The sequence below is a fragment of the Rhinatrema bivittatum genome, chromosome 3, assembly GCF_901001135.1.
Source record: "Rhinatrema bivittatum chromosome 3, aRhiBiv1.1, whole genome shotgun sequence".
Lineage (NCBI taxonomy): Eukaryota > Metazoa > Chordata > Amphibia > Gymnophiona > Rhinatrematidae > Rhinatrema > Rhinatrema bivittatum.
Genome location: NC_042617.1, coordinates 281,912,952 through 281,937,813, shown reverse-complemented (window position 1 = coordinate 281,937,813; position 24,862 = coordinate 281,912,952). Strand labels below are relative to the sequence as shown.

The 24,862-nt window shown below is 46.3% G+C and overlaps 1 pseudogene; it reads left to right on the top strand.

Annotated features, from left to right (window-relative positions):
* Window positions 1-9,012: 9,012 nt before the first annotated feature.
* The window catches only part of LOC115087525, a 36,684-nt pseudogene continuing 20,834 nt past the window's right edge, over window positions 9,013-24,862 (top strand).

Below are 24,862 nucleotides of genomic sequence, written 5' to 3'. Positions count from 1 at the left end.
CCTTCCCAGGGGTCTTGGCTTGTTAGAGTATTCTTGATGGAACTGGAGTAGTAAAGACTTATCAAGAATGTTGGAGGCAGGCTTCCAAGTGTTCTCCTCAGGTCCAAAACCCTCCCACGAGATCAGGTATTCCCATCTGCGATGATAGAACCAAACATCAAGGACCTCGTGAACTTGATAGATGGGCTCTTCGTCAGCCACCACATCTGGAGTCTTTGGTGGAAGAGGGTGAAAGCATGAGAGAATCACAGGTTTGAGCAGCAAGACATGGAAAACATTGTGTATCCTCAGACTAGCAGCAGGCGTAAATGGTAGGACACTGGGCCAAGTCGATCGGTGATTACAAAAGGTCCAAAGTGCTTAGGTGCCAAGCGCATAGATGGGATGCGAAGGCAAATATGGCGCGTACTCAGCCAAACCTGATCACCAGGGTTAGAGTGGAGCCTTGCGACGACATCTATCAGTATCCTTTTTAGCGGCCTCCGCTGCTTGTAGCAAGTTGCCCTGCGTGGACACCCAGAGGGAATGGAGCTGTCAGGCAGAAAGTTGGACCGCTGGCGATGGTACAGTCAACGGAAGAGGTAAGGTTAGCTTAGGTTGCTTACCAAATACCACTTGAAAAGGAGAGGCTTTAGTTGCTGAATGTATGTGGAGACTGTAGGAAAATTCAGCCCAGGGCAACAGGGCTACCCAATCATCCTGTTTCTCATCCACAAAGGTATGTAGGAATGTCTTCAAGGAACGGTTGGTCCGTTCAGCTTGACCATTGCCTTGTGGGTGGAAGGCTGAAGTGAAGTCTAGGTGGACCCCAAACTTCCTGCAGAGTGCCTTCCAATATTTCGTCTTGAACTGTGGTCCTCTGTCTGAAGCAATTGCTGTGGTAGGCCATGCAATCGAAAGATATGCTGCATGAAGAGCTTGGTGAGTTCTGGTGCCGTAGAAAGCTTGGAGAGAGGCACGAAGTGTGCCATCTTCGAGAATCTGTCTACCGTGACCCAGATGACTCTATTTCCCTCCAATAGGGGCAGGTCCACTACAAAATCCATAGAAATATGGGTCCACGGTTCCGTTGGTACAGGCAAGGGCTGTAATAGCCCCCAGGGGCGACCGGGTAATGGCTTTTGCCGGGTGCATGTGGGGCAAGAACTGACGTATTCTTGAACATCCCGAGTGACTTGTGGCCACCAGTAGTGGCAGGTAAGGAGTTCTGGCCCTTCCTGGATGCCTGGCCAATAGAGAATCGTGTGCCCAAGCAAGAACTTTTCTGCAATGGCATAGTGGGATGACTGTCTTGCCTGCAGGGACCAAATCTGTAGCGGTCAAAAAGACCTTAGCTGGGTCTAGAATGTACTGTGGGACTGCTGGTGTGTCTTCGAGCTCTGTGGTGCGAGAGAGAGCATCCGCTCTAGTATTCTTAGCTGCTGGACGATATAATAGCGTGAAATTGAAGCGGCTGAAAAACAAAGACCAGCGGGCTTGTCGAGAGTTCAGGCATTGAGCTTTACACAGATATTCCAAATTCTTATGGTCGGTGTAAACTACAATGGGGTGTTGGGCCCCCTCCAGCCATTGCTGCCATTCCTCGAAAGCCATCTTAATGGCTAAGAGCTCCTTATCTCCTATGCCATAGTTCCTCTCAGCGGGAGAGAACTTTTGTGAGAAGTAGGAGCAGGAAAGAAGAGGGCCATTACTGGAAACCTGACTAAGGACTGCACCTACAGCCAGGTCTACCTCCACAATGAAGGGTCGCAAAGGATCGGGGTGCTGTAGACACACATCGAGTAGGAAGGCCTGCTTCAAATTGTCGAAGGCTTGGATTGCTTCTGGTGACCATTCCTTGGCATTAGCTCCTTTCCTTGTTAAAGCAGTAAGGGGGACTACTCTTTGAGAGTAGTGAGGTACAAAATGGCGATAAAAGTTCACAAAGCCAAGGAAGCGCAAGGCCTTGATTCCTGTAGGCTGTGGCCAGTTTCAGATGGCGGAGACCTTCTCGAGGTCTATGTGAAACTCAGTGGTGGATACTATGTAACCTAGAATCGGCGGGGATACCTGTTTGAAAACATATTTCTCCACTTTACCAAAGAGGTGATTCTCCTGGAAACGTTGTAGCACCTTATGTACGTCTCGTCGATGAGTGGTAAGATCCTTAGAATATGAGTACGTCATCCAGGTACACAATTACAGAGGATTGAAGCATGTCTCTAAGTACTTCATTCATGAGGTTTTGAAAAACCGCTGGGGCATTACATTTATTTATTTATTTATTTAAAGAATTTATATACCGGGGTTCCTGTATAGTATACATATCACCCCGGTTTACAAGGAACCAAAACTATCGCTAAGGAACCGTAACTATCGCTTCATTTAGCGGTTTACCTTGAACATTTAGCGGTTTACATTGAACATTTAGCGGTTTACATTGAACATAGTTAATTTGAGAAAACATAATAAAACATAAATAAACATAAATAAACATAAAATAGTTAATTTGAGAAAAAGTATATAATATGGTTAACCAGTTAATAACTAAAAGGCAGGTTAATAAGTACATAAGTAAGTAAATAACATTGAACTTGATAGAATCTGGTAACAGGATAAAATATAGTGTTGCATATGCTTAAGTACAGTTTCGTGTTAATTTCTTCAGAGAGATATAAGCTGGGGAAGATACGGAGGATATGAAATGCCTTTTTTCTTGCTCATTAGTTCTATGGGAAAGCTTGTTCGAACAACCAAGTCTTAAGTTTCTTTTTAAATAACCCAAAGGGTTTAAATAACCCAAAGGTTTTTTTTTTTTTTAAAAAAAGGGGTTTTTTTTGGGTTTAAATAACCCAAAGGGCATTACCAGGGACTCATAATGCCCAACCCGCGTGTTAAAGGCGGTTTTCCATTCATCGCCTGGTTTAATTCGCACCAAATTATATGCTCCCCTTAGATCCAGCTTGGTGAAGAGCTTAGCCCCCTGCAGACGGTCCAGGAGCTCCGGGATGAGTGACAGCGGGTATCTATCCCAGCGAGTAATGGCGTTAAGCCCTCGGTAGTCTATGCAGGGTCTGAGGTTTCCATCTTTTTTGGTGACAAAAAAGAATCCAGCTCCTACTGGAGACGTTGAAGGCTGAATAAATCCTCTGTCCAGGTTTTCCTTGATGTGCTGTGCCATGGCCTGTGTTTCGGGTAGTGATAGGGGTTACACACATCCCTGGGGAGGCATCGTTCCTGGTAGAATCTCTATAGCGCAGTTGAAGGATCGGTGCTCTGGGAGTATCTCGGCCTGTTCTTTAGAAAAGATGTCAGCGAATTCCATGTAATGCATTGGTAATGATACTGCTGTGGTTGCTAAAGAAATACTAGGGCTTGGTAAGTCGAGTAAACACTCTGAGAAACAAGTAAGGCTCCATGCTGTGACTTGGAGAGTATCCAGTTGATGAGTGGAGAGTGCTTTTGAAGCCAGGATAGGCCTAGAACGATAGGATGAATTGACTTTGAGAATATAGAAAGAGATCCTTTCTTCATGGAGCACTCCGGTGCGCGGGGGTACTGGAACAGTGGTAGCACCCACGCGGCCTGGCAGAGGCGTACCATGGATAGAAGAAATCCTCAGAGAAGGTGTGCACGGCAATGTGGGAAATTGGACCTGTTCCACCACATCTGCTAAAATGAAATTCCCTCCAGCCCCAGAGTCAATGAAAGCCATGGTAGAGAACAGACCTCATGAATAGGAGATGGATACTGGAACCATGCATTGGGAAGCAGGATTCACACAGCCTAGGGTCAGCTCCCCGGTGACTCCTAGGCTTGGGAGTTTTCCTGCCACTCCTTGCATTGAGCAAGTAAGTGCCCCTTGCCTCCGCAATAGAGACACAAGCCCATGGAGCGCCGACGATGTCTCTCCTCTGGGGTAAGCGGACTGCAACCCAGTTGCATGGGTTCATTCCCTCCAGCAACTTGGGGTTTAGGTGGCGGTGCCAACAGACAAGCAAAGGAAGGAGCTAGGGAGACAGGTCTTCAAGCTGGTTTCAACTCCTTAGCCCGTTGCTGTAGACGGCGATCTATGCGCCCAGTGAGATCAATTAAGGCCTCGAGATCGTCCGGGAGATCTCGGGTCGCAAGTTCGTCTTTAATTCTGGATGAGAGGCCTTCGAGAAAAATGCTTCTGAGGCTGTCTTCTCGCCAACCAAGTTCAGAGGCCAGGGTACGGAACTCGACTGTATAGTCAACCAGAGGCCTGGCACCTTGACGAAGGTGTAGAAGTTCCATGGCTGCAGTGGATTGCCATCCTGGTTCATCGAAAGTCTGCTTGAAAGCAGAAACAAACCGCTGCATATCTCCAAGCTTGGGATCTCAATGCTCCCACATTGGTGATGCCCAGGCCAGAGCGCTGTCATCCAATAAAAACAAAATGTAGGTTGTCTTTACTTGGTCTGATGGAAACTATGTGGGTAGCAGAGTGAATCGCATAAAACAGTGGTTAAGGAACCCACAACACTGTTTGGGATCCCCTGTGTAACGTGGAGGCGCAGGCAAATGTAGAGATGCGGCCAATCCCAAAGCTGAAGTTGGAGTGGGAGCCGGAGGCGGAGCTGCAGCTGAAGATACAGAATCCAAACGGTTTGCTAGTCTCTCCACGGTAGCTGCTAAGAGATCTAGGCAATGTTGCTGTTGCTGCAGACGTTGAGCCAGGCTGGGATGGCCTGGAGGCCAGAAAGATCTGCCAGGTCCATGGCCTTAGCAAACTGTTGAAAACGTGGACCCTTGAGCCGGCTAGAGTTTGTAGAGAATCCGCTGAAGGAAAGCCCGCAGCAGAACCCGTAACCGGGAGGTGGAACTGAACCAGGAGACCTGACAGGACCTTTACCTATACCAACCCACGTTCCCCGCAGGTTGAGCCCTTGGGTGCCGGGGCAGGCAGGACGTAGGTGGGGGACTCCGGGCGAAGAGGAATCTGGTGAGAGGTCCTAGTCGAGGCAGGCAGTGAGGCAGAGAAAACGAAGACAGTCCAGGGGTCGTGGCAGGCAGCAGAGATGCAAGACGAGGAGTCAGGCCAGAAGTCAGGGCAGGCAGCAGACTGGCGGACACCGGAGACAAGCCAAGGATCAGGACGGGCAGAAGACAAGAAATACCAGGAGACAAGCCGAAGTCAGGAACCAGAGAGTCAAGCCAAGGTGGGAGCAGGAACTGGAACACAGAGGAAGGAGCGAAGCAGGCATAAACATGGAGGCAGGAGCAGAGCAGGGATGAACACAGAGGCAGGAGCAGAGCAGGAACTGGAACACAGAGGCAGGAGCGAAGCAGGAACTTGAAGACAGGAACGAAGGAGCTGGAACGGAGAAACAGCAACTAGCTACTCAACTGAGTCGACCTGTTGCTAAGGCAAAGCAGGAAGGACTGAAGTGGCCTTTTTATAGGCCTGTGTGGATGACGTCTTGTTAGGGGCCGGGCTGAGGTTTCCCGCCGCGGCCCCTTTAAATCCTGCAGTGCCACGTGCACGCCTAGGGGCGGAGTCCCCCGCAGTGTTCGGCGGCGTCTCCCTCGTGGGGGAGAGAACGCCGCCGGGAGGCCTTGCCACGGGACTGAGGACCGTGGAGGACTGGCAAGAAGCCCCCGCTTCCGTGGGTAAGTGAGGAGGGGGCCCGGTCACGGCTGCCCGCGATCAGGTTTCCTAACACTGGCACCTGACAAAGCAAGATCTGTGCCGCCGGTTGCACTCTTCAGCAGCACTTGTGGCTTGCAGAGCTGCTTTCTGTATTGGGACTCTGCTTGGCTCCCATGCTATGACGCCAGTCCTGTCTGCCTTTTCTCTGCCTCTGTGGATCATCAGCAAACTGAGCTGCATCTGTTTTTCTGTTTCACTTTCACTGTAAATTTATTTATTTATAAACTTTTTTATACCGACATTCGTGGGTACATCATGCCGGTTTACAATATAACTGCATAAAAGTACACATAAGGAAATAGCCAGAGTCTGCCTCTTTTGTTTTCCTGGCATTTTCCAATTTGCTACTGCCCCACTTACCATACCCCAGTATATGCTGGAATTGCAATGAAAATTACCCTATCCTTCAGGGGGAAAGACTTTGGATATTGAAGCTGGTGCAACCGGGAGAAGAACACCTAGGAGGAGTAAAATGGGCTAAGAGACTATGATTTTTCTGGATGTTGTTTTTTTTTTTTTATGTTGTTCCTAATCATTTTTATTCTGGCATGAATTCTTATTTTCAAACTAATGAAGAGTCTATGAGGTCTCCACCAGATGGCCCTAGTCCCCAGCCCTCATGTTTTAGTTATCTATATTACAGGCTATGCCATTCAATACTGCTCCTCCCGCAGAGGCTTGCAGGCATAGGCAGTCTGTTAGGCAATGGGGGGGGTTAGATCATGTGACTAGGAGGCAGTGTAGCTTTGATTTCAGAGAGGAAAGAGTTGTGCTCAGTGTGCTCTCCACAATCAGGCCCTCAGCTTAGCAAAGGAAAAGGTGAAACACTGCCCTGCCAGTCTTGGTGATGGACTGGAGGAAAGAGGGATTTAGAGAGTGAAGGTTTTTTTCTATTCTTGCTGGTTTTGACCTTCACCTTCTGGGAGGCTGAAAACCCCTCTCCAGAGATGCAAGTTGGAATCTGTATACCCCTTTGCCACTACAAGAGGAGGTTGCGGAGACCTGTGAATTAGATTAAATATTTTCATAGATTGAGTTTCCAACTTTGGGAAGGAAGTATTTTTTCTGCCCCCTTCGCTGCCCAGATCTGGACTGTAATATCTGTTCCAGAACCAGCCTTTCCTTCAGGAGGATCACAAGCTATTCTTTCGAAGAACAGATTGGAAAAGAAGACCATCCAGAGTCCCCCCAATCAGAGTTTCCACCCTGGGACATGGGACACAAGCAGGTGAAGATCAGGCGTGCCCTTCTGGAAATCAGGTACCGTGGGGAAAGGGTCATCCACCCTGGTTAGGATACCCCCAGCCCTCGGGACAAACAATTATCCCTCATCATGGATGGATCTCAAGTTATAAAATCTCAGCACTATGGGACAGTTCCACAGATGGCTACATCATTTAAACTTGTACTGTGTCAAAGTCGAGGAATCTGGATGTAACTGGACATTTTATTTCTTCACTTTATTAATTTTCCTACAATCAATAGCAGTAAATATTATTTTGAACACCCATCCATTAGTCCTGCCTGTTTTGTCCAGGTAAATGTCCCGAAGAGCAAGACTAACACGCACACACACACACACACAAGGTTTCCATAGCCTGGGCCTCGAAAGTATCCTTCACCCCCACAGACAGAATCCCCCCTGGGAGAAAGTGAGCTGAGGACAAAGGTGAAGAGCTAGCCCACAGAAAGAAATTATTGAATGGCCCTTTGGAATCAGCATTATTCCCTGAAAAAGGGTTACACTAAAGTAAATTTTTCTTTGAACACCAGTTGGCCTCGGACATGTTTTTTTTCTCCTCCCTTCCTCATGTGATGAATGGACAGTAAGTGGAGTGGTTACTGGTAATTGTTTTGTTTATTTTGTTGACACCTTTGGGATCTCCTCTTGCAACTCCCTTGCCCAGCCATGGTTAATCGTGGGATCTGAGGATTGGGACTGCTAGACCATGCCAAGGGCCCAGCGAACCCCAGAGAAAGTAGCTCTCAGATGTAGTCAGAAAGCCAAACAGGGGGTCCCGCTGCTTGTGTCAGTGTGTATGTGCCAATAAAGTTTCCTTAATCGGAAAATCTATGTGGGTGCCTCACACTGGCTAGCAGTGTGATCGTCTCATTACTCCCAACTGGTTCAAGAGCTGAATGGTTGGCAAGAGATTTAACACCAAGCCAGGAATTCAGGATATGTATATAAGAGAAACCTTTGGGGGACCCAACCAATTGCATAGTTGGAAGGAGGACTGCACCTCAATGTTTTCATCGCTGGTCTAAGGTGGCTGTTTTTGTGGCTTAATACTGCCAGGCTCCAGTTCATATGATGTACTTCGAGGGTCAGCTTGGTGTGCTTTTGGAGCTGTTGAAGCACATGCTGCAGGGAAAGCGCACAAGGGAGTTAGATACCCAGTGGGCCAGTTTTGAAAAAATATCCTGGGCTGATATTTTTCTACAATCTGCCCCTGCTCATGGGAAAGGAAGCCTTCAGAAGTACCCATTTTCCAACTCACTTTCATATCCCACCAACTTCCAAATCTTATACAATCAAGATAAGGTTAGAAATGTGGTAGGTAAATGAATTTCTTTGAATGCTAGGATTTAATTATTGTGTATCGTGTGTGGCTCAGGCTACTTCACAGTAAATAAAAAAAAATTGTATGTAGTCCTCTTGACAAAATGTATTTTGACTTGCTGGGTAGTAGACCATCTTCCAATATTTAGCCTTTTAAATGGATGATGAAAGACTGTATAGTATATGAAAAGTTGGCACTTCAATTAGAAAAATACCCACAGAAAAAAGAATATATTAACCTTTGGTCTAGGTTTAGTGACACATTATTGCTAATACTGAGAGATTCCTTACATACAACTAATTTGCCAGGCTAAAAGAAGGATATGTGAGGTGTGATTCTGGGCAATTGTATGATGTACAAATGAGTGAATGACTGATGGATGTATGTGTGGGAGCAAAAAGAAAAGATAAATAAAAACCCTCATGATGGACTTATCGAGAATAATTCATGCTTCTGTTTTTTAGTACTTTGCAATGCTGTTAATTGCATCAGTGCACTTTGATTGATTTGAGTATATTCCTAAATAAAAGAAATTATTCAGATGCACAAGCAAGGTTGAAAAACTATTTTTGTAATGTAAAATAAGATTTACATGATTTAATATACAGAAGATGACACATATTTACACATATGTCCATAGAATTGTTTTACTTTTGCTGTAGAATCAAACCTCTGTGCTATCACAGGAAATTGGGTGCTATGACTATACCTCTGTTATATGCAGATTATAAAGACTGGAGTTCAGATCCTTCACCCACTGTTACTTGTTCCTTCTCTGGCAGGGAGAACGTTCCAATGTGGCTCTGGCTGCTGGTCCCTCCTGGGGCTCTACCTTCTGTACCGCTGGTATCAGGGACAGACAGATACTCCAGAACCTCCCAGATAAATATGTGCTCATCACTGGCTGTGACTCAGGCTTTGGAAACCTGCTGGCCCGGCAGCTGGACAGGCAGGGCCTGCGGGTGCTGGCGGCTTGTCTGACACAGCGAGGGGCAGAGCAGCTGAAGGAAGCCACCTCCCAGAGACTGCAAACGCTAATCGTGGATGTCGCCAATAGCCAAAGTGTTGCTGCTGCTGCCGATTGGGTAAAACAGCAAGTGGGAGACAGAGGTAATGATAAAAAGTTCCATGTGTGTAGGGAGTGGGGGTAGATTTTCATATTTCACTTGTCTACCAAAATCACCTGATTTATCAGGTTGTTGTTTCTTCAAGAAAGCAGGACTTCAAGGCCATAGATGAAGTGAGGCAAATTGGCATAGCCTACCTGAGTTGTCCTGAGTCAGGTGACCGTGACAATGCTTCAAGTGCCAGTAAATTGTCCTTTCTGTTAACATGACGTTTTACAGAACTCTTCTGACCAATCTGGAACAAATGTGGTCCTGGTGTTACCCTCACTGCATCTATAGACTTGTAGATGTAACCCTTAGCAGTATGGTTATCCCAAGGGTACACAAACCTCTTTATACTCTTCAGGGCTGCTCTGATTAGCACTCCTCCCATACATGACTCTCTTTCTCCCAAGGGTAAATTCTTTCTGTCGGGGGAAGCTCTCACTTATGGCCAGGGTAGTGGTGTGCGTGTGTGTGTCTGTGTGTGTGTGTGTGTGTGTGTGTGTGTGTCTCTCTCTCTCTCTCTCTCTCTCTCTGTATAGTGTTAGCTGCTACACCCCAGGTTGTGAGATGCTGGGGCAAACCAGGCAGCACAAGGCACTGGGTGTTATATTAAATGCTTACTGATTCTGTAATGGTTAAATCAAAGTCCATTTTCAATAAAGGTGAAATTACAACTGACTGATGAGTAGGTGTCCTTAATCTCTCAGGTATCTGGGCAAAGCTTTCCCATGGTGATTTTAAAGTACCCAAAAGCTTTCCCAGTGGCCTAACTAGAATCTTACTGGACGGTGTCCCCTCGACATGGTGAAAGTCCTACCTGAATCCAGTTGGTCGCGATTACCCAGCCTGCCCTGGTCCCATGGGGTTGAGATCTAAGTGGAAACTCCCAGAATCTCGAGCCTTCTCCTTGATGTTAATACTGATGTCTTCTCTGGTGGTAAAAGTCTCTAAACCATGGGAATCCTGTGGAGAGAGTGAGTCAAAAAACCTCCCACTACAAAATCCGAATACTTGCTTTCTGAAAATCGGTGGCTGCTGTTTTACTATCACTGGTGCTTGCAACATCTAGGTTGTAGATTAAGGCTCACAGATCTTTAGCATTTATCCTTTGTGACTAGGGGGAGCCTTATCCAAAGGGTGCAAGGTTTAAGCAGGAGTCCCCTCTGAAAAAAGTCTGGATACATCTTGGCCATCAAAAATCTCAGTCAGAAGATCTGTCCCTGGTGCTTGCCATATCTAGGGTGCAGAAGGGCTCACAGGTCTTCAGTTCTCTGGAAAGAGATCCCTTTTGCCCCAAAGAGAATCCGACAAAACCCTATCTCACTGCAACTAAATACTCTGCCAGGGTGTGCACAGAGAGGAACAAAAAATAAAGTTTCTGATGAGGTAGGGAGGCCTCAGCAGAGGGTGGAAAAACTATATCTTCACTGATCTGAATTGAAATCAAACTGACTCCTTGGAACTCTAAAATGGCTGGTCTAAATAGGAGCAGGCAACCAACCACAGCCCTCCTGCTGGGAGGGGCTAAGAGGGATGGAAAGATCATGGAAGGTGGCTTCTCCCCAGGGGCTGAAGACTCTGAATGGGTGTCCTCTAAGATCTTTTCAGTTCTTTTACTCATGGTTAGCAGCTTTTCCAATTCCTTAGGTTTATCACAGTCTCAGTCTCTCCTCTGGGCCCCTGATGGGAGGGATCCCTGGATGCAGGTATCTTCCTCTGCTCCAATGCAGGAAGGAAGGGGCAGACAAAACAATCTTCCTCCTGGATGTCTCAGCTTAATGTCCTTTCCGCTTAACTGAAAATAACACCGGAGTTACCCCTTGCAGGTAACCCATCACCTGGGTTTCCCAAACACAGGGTTCCCCATACCCTGAATCCAGGAAAAGGCCAGGTGTCCAGCAAGGCTCCTACCATGAAAATCTCTATCCTGAAAACAACCCAGAAGGATATCCCAACCAGCTACTGAGTAGACTGGAAGGAAAACCCTCCTCACCCTGGTCAGCCTGGGTTAGCCTGATTCCTCTGACTGGGCCTGGAAAACTAAAAAAAAAAAAAGGTAAACTCTTCACAGCCTCCTAACGTTTCGAAATTAAAAAGGACTGCCCACATTCTCTCGGGAGAGAGCTGTTATAAAACCTTTCAGGGGAATGGCCATTCCGGATCCTACGAAAAGAGGGGCTGAATTTGAATGGACCCTCCCTCCATTCACTAACCTATTCTATCTGGCACTTCCTAGAGCTTAGACAAAATCTGAGTATGTGTGAAACTCTTGCACAAATTTTCCAGTAGAATAGACATGTAATATTGCACAGCAATATCCTTGCCACCATTTATGACAAGAACACAGCATAAATCATTTCATCAGAGCATATGCAGCCATATGGGAAATATGAAATTACAAACATACCAGAACATTCCCACCAGAATTTGGATGGAAAATGATAATAATGGGATAAATGGCCAAACTGCTGCTGCTGCCATCCAGAAGGTGCTGATACCACCCTGATATGTAGTGCATGCTCTCACCATCCATGTTGTGATGCTGCTTGCAGGCCGAGCCGCAAGCAGCCTCTCGCCCCTTTTCCAGCTAAGCTGTTGCGTTCCTGATGCGGCCGGGAGGCTGCCGCCGGTACAACTTCGCTCCTGCCATGCTGCCGCTCCCCAATGCGGCCGGGAAGCCATCGAAGCTCCTGCCGCCTTGATTTCCTGCGGCAGGGAGCTGCCGAGAATTTGCTCCTCTTTTCAGCGGCAGGGAGGCCGCCGTCACTGCCACTGTCGCCACACCCTGGACCGCCGCGGACCTGATCCTCTTCAGCGGCAGGAAGCCGCCTTCGCTAAGGCCCTGTCTTGCGGCCTAGTGCCGCCCCTAGGCTTTCCCTCGCGGCAGGAACGCCGCCAACAGTCTGTTTCTGCTTCTGCCTGCCTCTAGGCGCGTGGCCGCGCCTCTCCACTATATTTAAAGGGCCCATGGTGGGAAAACGCCTTGGGCCCCTCCTGATGATATCTCCTGGGCGTCCTCTGACTAGCCCTATAAAAGGGCTTCACTTCCAGTCCTGCTTTGCCTTGCATCGGAGTTCTTTGCTCCTGGAATCTCCTGTCTTCCAGCGCTCCGCCAGGTCTTTGTTCTTCTTTGGAGCTCCATGTCCTGTCTTGGTTCCTGATCCTTTATTGCCAGTCCTGATGTTCCGTGATCCAGTCTTGATATTCCTGACATCTGTGATCCAGTCTTGATGTTCCGTGATCCGGTCCTGATGTCCCTGATGTTCCATGTTCCAGCCTTGATGTCCTGAACCCCTGGTTCCTTGTCGCCACCTTTCCTGGCATGCCATGTAATGGTCCGTGACCAGACCCACAGATGGGCTGTGTAGGGTACCTTGTGGCACAAGGCCTGCCTTCTTGCCTGCAGCACAAACCTCCAAAGGGTCATCCTTGCCTAAAGCCAAGTTCCATCTTGGTCCTGTGTCTTGAATCTCATTCCGGCCCTCGGATTAAGAACATAAGAACATAAGAAAATGCCATACTGGGTCAGACCAAGGGTCCATCAAGCCCAGCATCCTGTTTCCAACAGTGGCCAATCCAGGTCATAAGAACCTGGCAAGTACCCAAAAACTAAGTCTATTCCATGTTACTGTTGCTAATGGCAGTGGCTATTCTCTAAGTTAACTTAATAGCAGTTAATGGACTTCTCCTCCAAGAACTTATCCAATCCTTTTTTAAACACAGCTATACTAACTGCACTGACCACATCCCCTGGTAACAAATTCCAGAGTTTAATTGTGCGTTGAGTAAAAAAGAACTTTCTCCGATTAGTTTTAAATGTGCCCCATGCTAACTTCATGGAGTGCCCCCTAGTCTTTCTACTATCCGAAAAAGTAAATAACCGATTCACATCTACCCGTTCTAGACCTCTCATGATTTTAAACACCTCTATCATATCCCCCCTCAGTCGTCTCTTCTCCAAGCTGAAAAGTCCTAACCTCTTTAGTCTTTCCTCGTAGGGAAGCTGTTCCATTCCCCTTATCATTTTGGTAGCCCTTCTCTGTACCTTCTCCATTGCAATTATATCTTTTTTGAGATGCGGCGACCAGAACTGTACACAGTATTCAAGGTGCGGTCTCACCATGGAGCGATACAGAGGCATTATGACATTTTCCGTTTTATTCACCATTCCCTTTCTAATAATTCCCAACATTCTGTTTGCTTTTTTGACTGCCGCAGCACACTGAACCGACGATTTCAATGTGTTATCCACTATGACACCTAGATCTCTTTCTTGGGTTGAAGCACCTAATATGGAACCTAACATTGTGTAATTATAGCATGGGTTATTTTTCCCTATATGCATTACCTTGCACTTATCCACATTAAATTTCATCTGCCATTTGGATGCCCAATTTTCCAGCCTCACAAGGTCTTCCTGCAATTTATCACAATCTGCTTGTGCTTTAACTACTCTGAACAATTTTGTGTCATCTGCAAATTTGATTATCTCACTCGTCGTATTTCTTTCCAGATCATTTATAAATATATTGAAAAGTAAGGGTCCCAATACAGATCCCTGAGGCACTCCACTGTCCACTCCCTTCCACTGAGAAAATTGCCCATTTAATCCTACTCTCTGTTTCCTGTCTTTTAGCCAGTTTGCAATCCACGAAAGGACATCGCCACCTATCCCATGACTTTTTACTTTTCCTAGAAGCCTCTCATGAGGAACTTTGTCAAACGCCTTCTGAAAATCCAAGTATACTATATCTACCGGTTCACCTTTATCCACATGTTTATTAACTCATTCAAAAAAGTGAAGCAGATTTGTGAGGCAAGACTTGCCTTGGGTAAAGCCATGCTGACTTTGTTCCATTAAACCATGTCTTTCTATATGTTCTATGATTTTGATGTGTCTGCTCCATCCATGTGTTTGACGCTGCTGGAACCTGCACCGCTTCAGCGTGGTCTGCGACCAGCCACAGGCGGCTGTGAAGGACATGCCCCGGTGCAGGCCTCTACAGTATCTGGGACATGTTCCTCGCACTTGCTTCACTTCTCGTGTGGAGTCTGCCCCGCATCCAGTGTGGTCCATGACCAACCCCGTGGGTGGGCTGTATAGGGCATGCTGCGTCGCAGCCTCAACCTAGTACTTGTTCTTGAATCCTTGTCTTCAGTACTTTGTTCCTGAATCTTCGTCTTCAGTACCTTGATCCTGAGTCTTCGTCTTCAGTCTCTGCCTGAACCATCATCTGCCCTCGATCTCCGTCCGTCCTGGCGTGCCTGCTGTTTCCCAGCGGCGGGTCTGAAAGGGCTATCAGGTGGCCGGAGGGCTACCTCAGAGAACAACATTGCGTTGTTGGTTCTCACCTGGTACGCTCGGGTTCGGTGGAGGTCAGGGTCCTGAGTCTACAGTCTCCACCCATGCTCGGACAAGTCTCGCCTGCCTCAGTACTGCCTTGGAGCCCTCTGGGTTCGTGCCGTGGCCCAAGGACACACAATCCCCTCAGAAATGGAACCACTCTCCTAGCGCTCCCTAACAGAACAGATGACTCTTTTAGCCTCAGCTCACGCTCACTGGCAAGATATGGGAGGTATCTCTTCCAAAACCTGTGGAGAGAATTTATGGTTAATATGTCTTCTGTAGATGGTCACCTTCTTCTGAGGTCTCCTCCTGTAACAAAAATGTTATAATGCACTGGATGGGCAGTTGGCACCCAATCTATAAAGGAAATGATTATTTTACATGGCAGTTACAGTTAAAATAAATCCAAGGACAGTTTTTCCAAACAAATTTTAAGATTTTTGTAGAAATTTCTACAAATTTTAAGATTTATAGAAATCTTTTATGTGAAAGATCCTTCTTAGAACATAAATAAGTATTGTGTCATAAATAGTCTTTTCAAACAGAAATACATTTGGTATGTGTTCGCATACTATATAAACTCATAGAATTGAATTAATAGGATGTCATCCATTTTATGGTATTAAATGGCAAAGTCTCTTCCCACATAGGGATAGAAGCAGAGACCTTCCTTTCTTCTAGGCCTCTTGACCAGCCAGGTCATCTGGTTGATTGAAGATGTACTGTCTGGAAGAGTAAAAGTCCAACAGAAAATAGTCCTCCTTAAAGAAGGAAAACAAACCAGTCTCTGGTATGAACAAGTCCCAACATTCCACCATAACAAAGGTAAACATTCTCTTATAGCAAACCTTTCCTCTCTCTTAAGGGGTTACTGCCCATAGACTCTCAGGAGAGAGTTGTTATAAAGCTTCGCAGGGGAATGGCCATTCCAGATCTCAAAAAGGGAGGGGCTGAATTTGAATGGATCCTCTCTCCATACACTAACCTATTCTACCTGGCATTTCCAAGGGCTTACTGATAACCGGAAATGGCTCCTGGTTACACCTTATTGTGTCCTCTTAGGCTGGTCCCTTCCACATGACATCTCTCCTCTATTGCCCTGGTCTTTCAACCTTGCTCTTCCTCCATTGCCTCCCTCAACATATCCTTGGTGTTCTTTATCGCTACTTTGGTGAAGACTTCACAATGGAATTCAAAACTCTCCCAAATGTGACAAATAGTAAAGATCAATAACAGGGAAGCAAAAAGCAGCAAAGTGGGGAGAAACCAAGAAGTGACAAGAGTCCTTCCATCCCCTGGATGAAAAAGTAGCAAAAACCACTCTTAAGTCTATAATAGGTGTTCAAATAAAATAGTATTTACTGTGTTAAAAATGATGATCCAAGCCATAATACCAAATATCAAAAACAACATAAAAAATATGAGAGCAATGAATATTATTGTCAGTTTGCCCATCTTAGGTGTTATCTCCCTTATCACCTCCCTTGCACCATTATCAATGGAGAAAATGTTCTTACCCTGTAGTGTGGGGTAACTGGAATGGGGTTCCAGCATACAGTCAATCAGAGGGTATAAGAATATTTCCAGATACAAAAACTATAGGAAAACTATCCCCAAATACAAAAACATCCAAACTCCGAACTTCTCTCTCAGCTGGAAACCTTCTCAATAGGGATTCAGCCCCATTGAGTCTTTAGCTCAAAAGTATCAAAACTCTTCTTATCCTGGCTTCTTCAGGTAGCTCAGGCAACAGGATCCTTGCCCCAATCCTCTGGGAGACTGCGGATACAACTTTCCCTTTTAACTGGTCAGCTCAAAGTCCAAAAATCTTATTCAAAAGTACATCAATGTTCAACTGCAAAAAGTGATTGGAAAAGACACTAATCAATCTTCTCTTGAGACCCTGTAAAGAGTCTCAAATTCCACTCTCCTTCCTTAAGATCCTGGGGGGATCTAAAACCTCTCAACAACAGCTGGAATCCTGAGGGGATCTCTTAATCCTCCAACCACTGGCTTGAGATCCTGTGGGAGTCTCCAACTCTTCTCTTCCTACTTTCTAGTCCACTCCTCACCCACTAAAACACTGAGCATGATCCAGGAGATTATATACCCCAAATGCCATACCCCCAAAAAGATGGGGTTACAACAATGAGAGGGAATCAAAAAATATCAAAACCTTTCCTACTGCCCCTAACTAGAAAAATCACATAGAAAAACATTAGGAGGAGAAGTCCATTAACTGCTATTAATCAAGTTGTCTTAGAGAATAGCCGATGCTATTACTGGCATCAGTAGCATGGGATCTAATTAGTGTTTTGGTACTTGCCAGGTACTTGAGCCTGGATTGGCCTCTGTTGGAAAAGGATGCTGTTGGTGTTTGAGGTAGTTGTGGGTGGATCCTTGGGCCAATGGCAGATGACCACGCCCCCGGGGGAAGATCCCGAGAGGGACCACCGGTCAGGCTCAGAGTATGCAGACAGACACACACTAGTTCTTTTATTAAACAGTATATTGAACCACCAGAGGTGGCAGTAGTGAGCTGGAAGTGACCAGCAGGGCTGTAGTCCCTTTGGTACTGGAACAGCGATCCTGGATAACTGAGCTGTAGAGAAACTGAATATAGTGAGTAGGCAGGCTATGCAGAGTTCAGGAACAGAGCCTTGATGGTAACACTCACACAATAGTCTCTAGAAGTAGTCCAGATGTTGGAATAGGTTAGGCCCTCGAGGAGCGAGTACCTGGTTCCAGGGAAAGCTCTGAGAGAGAGAAGATAACTCACTGGTGTAGTAGGCAGCAATGACTTCCAGGCAGAAAGAGTATGCAGCAACCAGTCCTGGAACATGGGCCCTAGAGGAGTAAGTGCCGGTTCCTGACTGTGACCTGAAAAACAAAGAGAGAGCAAGGCCCCCGAGGAGCGGGTATCCCTGGTAAGTCCGAGGAGGCAGAGCAGCTTAGGTAGAGTAACCCTTGCTAACTCGATTAGTTAGCGATTTCTAAGACTTTAAATATCCAGTACTGATGATGTCATCTCAGGGGGACGCCCCTGAGGTTCGCGCCACTGCTGGTACATCAGTCAGGGCTGTGCCGCGCGCGCGCCCGCCCTTAGGCCCTTCTGAATCATGGCAGATCGCAGTGTCGAGCCGCTCCGAGGATGCCGGAGGGAGACGGCAGAGAGACGCCGCGGTGGCCAACCTTCCACTCGAGCAAGAGGGAGTCGCCAAAGAGGTGAGGAGGGCAGAGTGGAAACGTCGAGCAGCGACGGTAGCAACAGATGCTGGGCTTGATGGACCCTTGTTCTGAGCCAGCATGGCAATTTCTTATGTTCTTATGCTCTTATGAGTATGTGCGTGCGCTACCCGGTGCACGCACATGTACGCCTGATTTTATAACATGCGTGCGCAGGCGTGCGCAAGTTATAAAATCAAGGGTCGGCACGCGCAAGGGGGTACACAATTGTGCACCATGCGAGCGCCGAGCCTCACTGCCTTCCCCCGTTCCCTCCCAGGCCACCCTGAAATCGGAACGGCCTGGAAGGGAACTTCCCTTCCCCCTAACCTGACATTCCCACCCCTTCCCCTAACCTTTCTCCCCCTAGCCCTACTCTAACCCACCCCCAAAATGTTTATTTTACCTTTTGCACCAATGCGATCCTCCGACAGAGCAGCAATGGCCGCTCTGTCGGAGGCCTCTGGCCCCGCCCCCGCACTGCACTGCCCCTTTTTGTCCCGGGGCTTTACGCGTGTCACCGGGCCTTTTTAAAATAGGCCTGGTGAGCGTAACCCTTTTAAAATCCGGCCCTTAGTGACTGGGAAAGCCCCGTCACATCCCAACAGGAGCAGGGCCAGACTGTTAGGCATAGCTGGACAGGGCCTTCCGCTTGCTCAGCCACCTCACCCTCGGGTTGAGCCTGCAGATTCTGGTGGCTGGCAGAACTTTCCAGGAGCAGTACATGGCTGGCAGAAGTCAGGGCAGGCAGCGTTCAGACAATGCAAGAGTCAAAGCAGGAGGTCTAGGCAGGCAGTGAACAGATGAAGTCAGGGTCCAAACAGGAGGTCAGTGTAGGCAGCAAACCAGCAAAATCAAGGTCCAAGCAGGCGGTCAGGGCAGGCAGCGAACTGACGAAAGTCAAGGCCAGAGACAGTTCAAGTCAGCAATGAGACCAGTCCTAGGAATGCTGGCAGGGAAGTTGGGGTGACACAGCACAAAGGAACCAGGCAAGAGATGGGGACCGGCACAGGAGGCAAAGGCTGGGAATGGAAACAGGAACAGGAACAGGAGGGCAAGGCAGATGAGGGAGACAAGGGCTCAATCCGAAGGGCCAAGGAGAGCAGGGGCCACAGGAAGGACCAGGCAGGACAAGAAAAGACAAGGCCAGAGAGGGCAGGACAAGACTAGGACTGGAAAAACACGAAAATAGATGCCTTGATCTAGGACTGGACAGGACCATGAGAACAGGAAAAAGAATGAGCAACCCAGGCTAACTGTAAACTAACATGAAGCAAGGTACATATAAAAGAGAGAAGGGCGAAACAGACAAGGCGGTCTAATTGGCCACGAAGCAAGGCAGAGCGCAGCTAGTAGGTCTCAAGTCCAAGGAGGCTGAAGGACAAGGAGGGAAGGCTGAGGAGGCCGCAGGACATGGCGAAACAAGAAAGCCACAGATGCCACTCAATAGCAAGGCAAGGCAAGGTGGACCAATGCAAAAGAGCCAAGGTGACTCAATGAAGAGGCACTGAATTGTGGGAGCTGGTCTTACTGAATCGTGGGATCATCAAGGTGGTGGCTAGAGCGGGAGAGAGTGTGGCTCCATGAGTACCTCTGTTGACAGGGGTACTGCCTAGCAGCCAGTGTCATTATACTCTCATTTCTTTCCTCTGAGCAGGTCTCAGCCTCCTCTCAGGGCAGATGGTGTTCTCAGAAGTGTTTTGGTGGTGGTTCCTCTCTGCTGCCTCCTGGCTTCTGATAATACCTTCCTCCCTTCAACAATAGCAGAGGCACAGGACTGGCTCAGAGTCTCTTTCGGAAGCAAAATTCAGATTCCATGTAGGCTAAGCAGTGAGAGTAGGCCGGGCCCAGAATAGCTACAATGGTTCCTCATTCTTTTCCTGTGCCCCCACCCCCCAAGGCATCACCTCAGCTAGAGTATTTTTGGAGGGACTGAGTCTGTCGCTTCCAAGGGTTCTTAGTCAGAAATGAATTTATTCCTTTAGATTTAGCTCATGCCTTTTCATCAGTAGCTCAAGGCAAGTTACAATAAGGTATTTCTCTATCCCAGAGGGCTGACAATAAAAGTTCTCTACTGAGGCAACACAGGATGGCCCCAAGGAGCATCAGTGGGATTTGAACCTGGCTTATTTAGTTCTCAGCTCATTATTTTTACCATTAAGCTACGTCTCACAAACCATTTGGCCACTGCTTTTCATCTGGCCTGACGGAGTTTAGACCCCAGAGACCCTCTATGAGTAATTCTTTCTATTGCACCATGGCAAGAAAGAGGGAGACCGCTTGGCCTATGCAATGCCTATGAAACACATACAAACACTCACTTTTTGGTGGTTCAATTGGGCCTTGGCTTCTACACAGCAGCTGCCACTGTAACAGGGTGAAACCAGGACTGGCTCTTGTGATTTGAAGCTTGTTGGCAACCTTAATCTAGTGTCATTTTATTTTTTTCCTGTTTTAAGTCATTTCCAAATGTTAGCGTGCACTATAACCATTTAAATCAAGTTTCTGCAAGCTAAACAATCAAAATTTCTGTTTTGTTTGAAAATATCACAATGTACGTCATCAGTGTTTTCATGGTTTCAAATGGCTGAACCACCTCCTTCCCAAATCAAGGATGATATTTTGGTAGGGAACAGGACCAGATGAGAGACAGATTGCATTTACTGCCTTTTTGTCACAGGGCTCTGGGGCCTGGTGAACAATGCTGGGATTGCAATCCCAATGGCCCCCTACGAGTGGCTGACCAAAGCTGACTACCAGAAAGTTATGGATGTCAATCTGATGGGACTAGTCGATGTGACCCTCAGCTTCCTTCCTCTGCTGCGGAGAGCCAAGGGCAGGATTGTCAATGTTGCCAGCATTATGGGCAGAATATCATTCGTAGGAGGAGCATACTGTATGTCCAAATATGGTGTGGAGGCGTTTTCAGATGGCCTCAGGTACGGAAAATATCACCAATAATACAACTCCATTAGTCGATGGTAGCTTTTTTTCCCTCCATACTCCTACTTTGTCAGGCCAGCTGCGGCATGTGACACTTTCCACTCCAGAACTATGAAGTTTCCAGCCAATGCAAGCTCAGAATTTTTTTGCTGGCTGTGACAGGCCAAGGTTTAGGCATAGGCAACTGCCTCTGGTGCCAAATTTTCATAGGTGGTGTAATGGGATGCCACCGCTGCTGCCAAGCCAACATCTAGGCCTGCTGCCACCCAGGTCTTCTCTTCCAAACTCCTGCAACTTAGCATCAGCATGAGATGTGAGCAGCACACGCTCACAAGTCCTGCAATGCCCTGTGCCTTGTATGGGTTTCCATGGCAAAAAGCCCTGTAGGAGGAGTGGGCAGGGCTGCTGCAGGGCCTGTGAGTGCGTGCTGGCTCACAGTCCCCATTCTGAGGTTAAATGGTTTATTATCTGGTTATTTATTATTTAGTTAGACCCTAAGTTCCATGTAAACCGGTTTGATATGAATCCTTTTCATGAAGGTCGGTATAGAAAAATGTTAAATAAAATAAATAAATAAATGCATGTTCGAATGGTATAGATCATTGGTTCCCAAACTTGTCCTGGAGGACCCCCAGCCAGTCAGGTTTCCAGGATATCTTCAATGAATATGCATGAGGGATATTTGCATGCACAACCTCCCCTGCATGCAAATTTATTTCATACATATTTATTGTGGATATCCTGAAAACATGACTGGCTGGGAGTCCTCCAGGACAGGTTTGGGAACCACTGGTATAGATTTTTGAGTATTTAAAGGATTTTTATTGTAGTTTTTATCTTTATGTGTATTTATCTGCACATTTTTTATTTATCATTTTATGAATATATTTTAATTGTAGTTGTTTTGCCTACTATTCTCATACCACTTTTGTTTTGTTTTTTTCCACACTTGTGATTTCCTGGCCTCTCTTATTAGTTGTTTGATACCTTTTTACTGAACCAGCACCAGAATTAGCCAAAAATGATGCAGTACTTGAGTTTCCCAAACCGTACAGGCCCTTTTTCAGCCAAGAAAATCATGGATTGATACTCAGACCTGACAAGTAATCTTATGAAATTAATAAAATCTCCCTGTAATTCATGGCCCTAAGTTCAATGTCCCCTGGCACAATAGCTCCATCTGCATCACTGGTCAAAGATGGTGCAAAGCTTTATTCTGATTAAAGTTTTATCCACATACTTCATGTGGATTAAGGTAACATAATATTGATGGCAGAAAAAGAACAAATGATTCATCCAGTCTGCCCAGCAAGTTTCTTATGGTAGTAACTGCCGCTCCATGCAGGTTACCCCCATGTGTCTGTTAAGGGTAGTAACTGCTGCTCCATGAGCAGGCTGATACAGTGTATCTGGATTTCCAGAAAGCATTTGACAAAGTCCCTCATGAGATACTTCTTAGGAAATTTAAAAAAATTATGGGATGGGGGTAGTGACCTATTGTGGACTGGGAACTGCTTAATAGGCAGAAAACAGAGAGTAGGGCTAAATAGTACATTTTCTCAATGGAGAAAGGTGAATAGTGGCGTGCCCCACGGATCTGTTCTGAGACCACTGCTTTTTAATTTATTTATAAATGACCTGGATAAGGGAACAACAAGTGGGGTGATAAATCTGCCGATGACACCAAATTATTCAGAGTTGTCAAATCACAAGAGGATTATGAGAAATTGCAAGAGGACCTTGCAAAACTTGGAGATTGGGCATGCAAATAGCAAATGAAATGTAATCTGAGCAAGAGCAAAGTGATGCCCTTACAGGTAGATTTTAAAAGTGTTGTTCGCACAAAAACGGCACCATGCACACATATGTGGGCCATGCACAAGCAACGCAAATTTTAAGAAATCGGGAAGTAAGCACGTACATACCTGTGCACATATAAAGAATAAGAAGGCTGAAAAGGGGAGAGACAGTCAGACAGACTCACTCTATATGTCTCCCATTGTAAGAGGGGAACTTTCAACAGGGTGGGTTTTCAGGGGGGCGGTGTTACAAGGATCTGTCTAGGGTGCAAAGGTCTGTAGACCCTTGTAACACTGCTCTCCCCGCAAAGCCCATCCTGAGTTGAAAGTGCCCCTCTTACAGTGGGAGATATATAGAGTGTCAGATTCTCTTGCTCTCCCCCTCCCCCCCCCCCCCCCCAAATATGGTCATTTGTGCGAGTGCACTTGTAAAGGCTGCACACATACACATGGCAGGGATATTTTAAATGATACACGTACACTTGCACGCACGATATAAAATTAAGTGCATCTTTGCTTGTGAGCCCAATACGCGCATTTATGAGCACATACGTGCTTCTTTTAAAATGTACCTGTCTGGAAAGAATAAGCCAAATTAAAGCTACACAATGAAAAATTCCACATTAAGAGTCACCATTCAGAAAAAGGATTTAAGTGTCATCATTGAAAATACGTTGAAATCTTCTGCCCAGTGTGCCGCAACAGCCAAGAAAGCAAATAGAATGCTAGGGATTATTAGGAAAGGAATGAAGAATACTACTGAGAGTACCATATATATTGCCTCTGTATTGCTCCATGGTGCGACCTCATCTTGAGTATTATGTGCAATACTGGTCACATCTCAAAAAAGATAAAGCAGAATTAGAAAAGATACAGAGAATGTCGACCAAAATGATAAAGGGGATGGAAGATTCCCTTATGAGGAAAGTATAAAGAGGTAAGGACTCTTCAGTTTGGAGAAGAGACATCTGAGGAGAGTTATGATAGAGGTTTATAAAATATTGAGTGGAATGGAATGAGTAAAAGTTAATCGGTTGTTTATGTTTATTCTTTCAAAAAGTACAAAGACTAGGGGAAACAAAACAAAGTTTCTAGGTGATACATTTAAAAATAATTAAAAAATTATTTTTTTACTCAATGCATAATTAAGCTCTGGAATTCATTGCCAGAGGATGTGGTGAAAGCTATTAGTGTAGCTGCGTTTTAAAAAGGTTTGGACCAGTTTGGCAAGTCTTATGTTCTTATGGTCAGTAAGTGACCAGAGGTCAGTGAAACCCAGGTCTATCTTTACCAGTGATGAAGTCAATACAAAAAGGTGAAAACAAAATATATAATCCCTCCCCATCCCACAGACACACACTAGTCCCTTCCACATCTCTGATCACTTGCAATGCACCTGTTCAGCAGTATGGCAGGCAGTGAATATGTTTAAAGTCCTTGGTTTTCTTCCAGGCGTGACCCTGGCAGTTTTGGAGTGAAGATCAGCATAGTGGAGCCTGGCAAATTCAGGACACCCATTACAGAGTCTCATCCCATGGAAGAGTATCTGCAGAGTCTCTGGAGCCACCTCCCGGTGGAGATCAAGGACATCTATGGACAGAACTTCTTTGATGCCTGTGAGACACCCATTAACTCTTATAATTCAAGCAATCATTGGGGTAATGGAGTGTTGCGGTATCACACCAGTCTGATCCCTCTGGGTCTCTTTTATCGTGTTCAGCATACCTGTTTCTTTTTTGTGTGTTGTGTGAGTGTATATGAGAGGGAAGCATCTGTGTATATGTATGAAAGAGAGGGAAATGTCTGTGTGTGTGTGTGTGTTTGTGTGTGTGTGAGTATGTGTGTTTTTGTGTGTGTGTGTGTGTGTGTGTGTATAAGAAAGAGAGAGAGAAGTATATATATGTGTGTCTATATGAGAGGGAAGTGTATGTGTGTGTATGTGAATATAAAAGAGAGGGAAGTATATGGGTCTGTATGAGAGATAGGGAAGTGTGTGTGTGTGTATGAGCGAGAGGGAAGCATATTTGTGTGTATGAGAGAGGGAAGCGCATGTGTGTGTGCATAGAAATGACGGCAGAAAACCACCAAATAATCCACCCAGTCTGCCCAGCAAGCTTATGTCAGTATCTGCTACACTGTGCAGGTTACCCCAATGCTTATCAGTTTATCAGACTGTAAAAGTCAGGGCCCTCAGATACTGTTTAGAATCCAATTTCCCT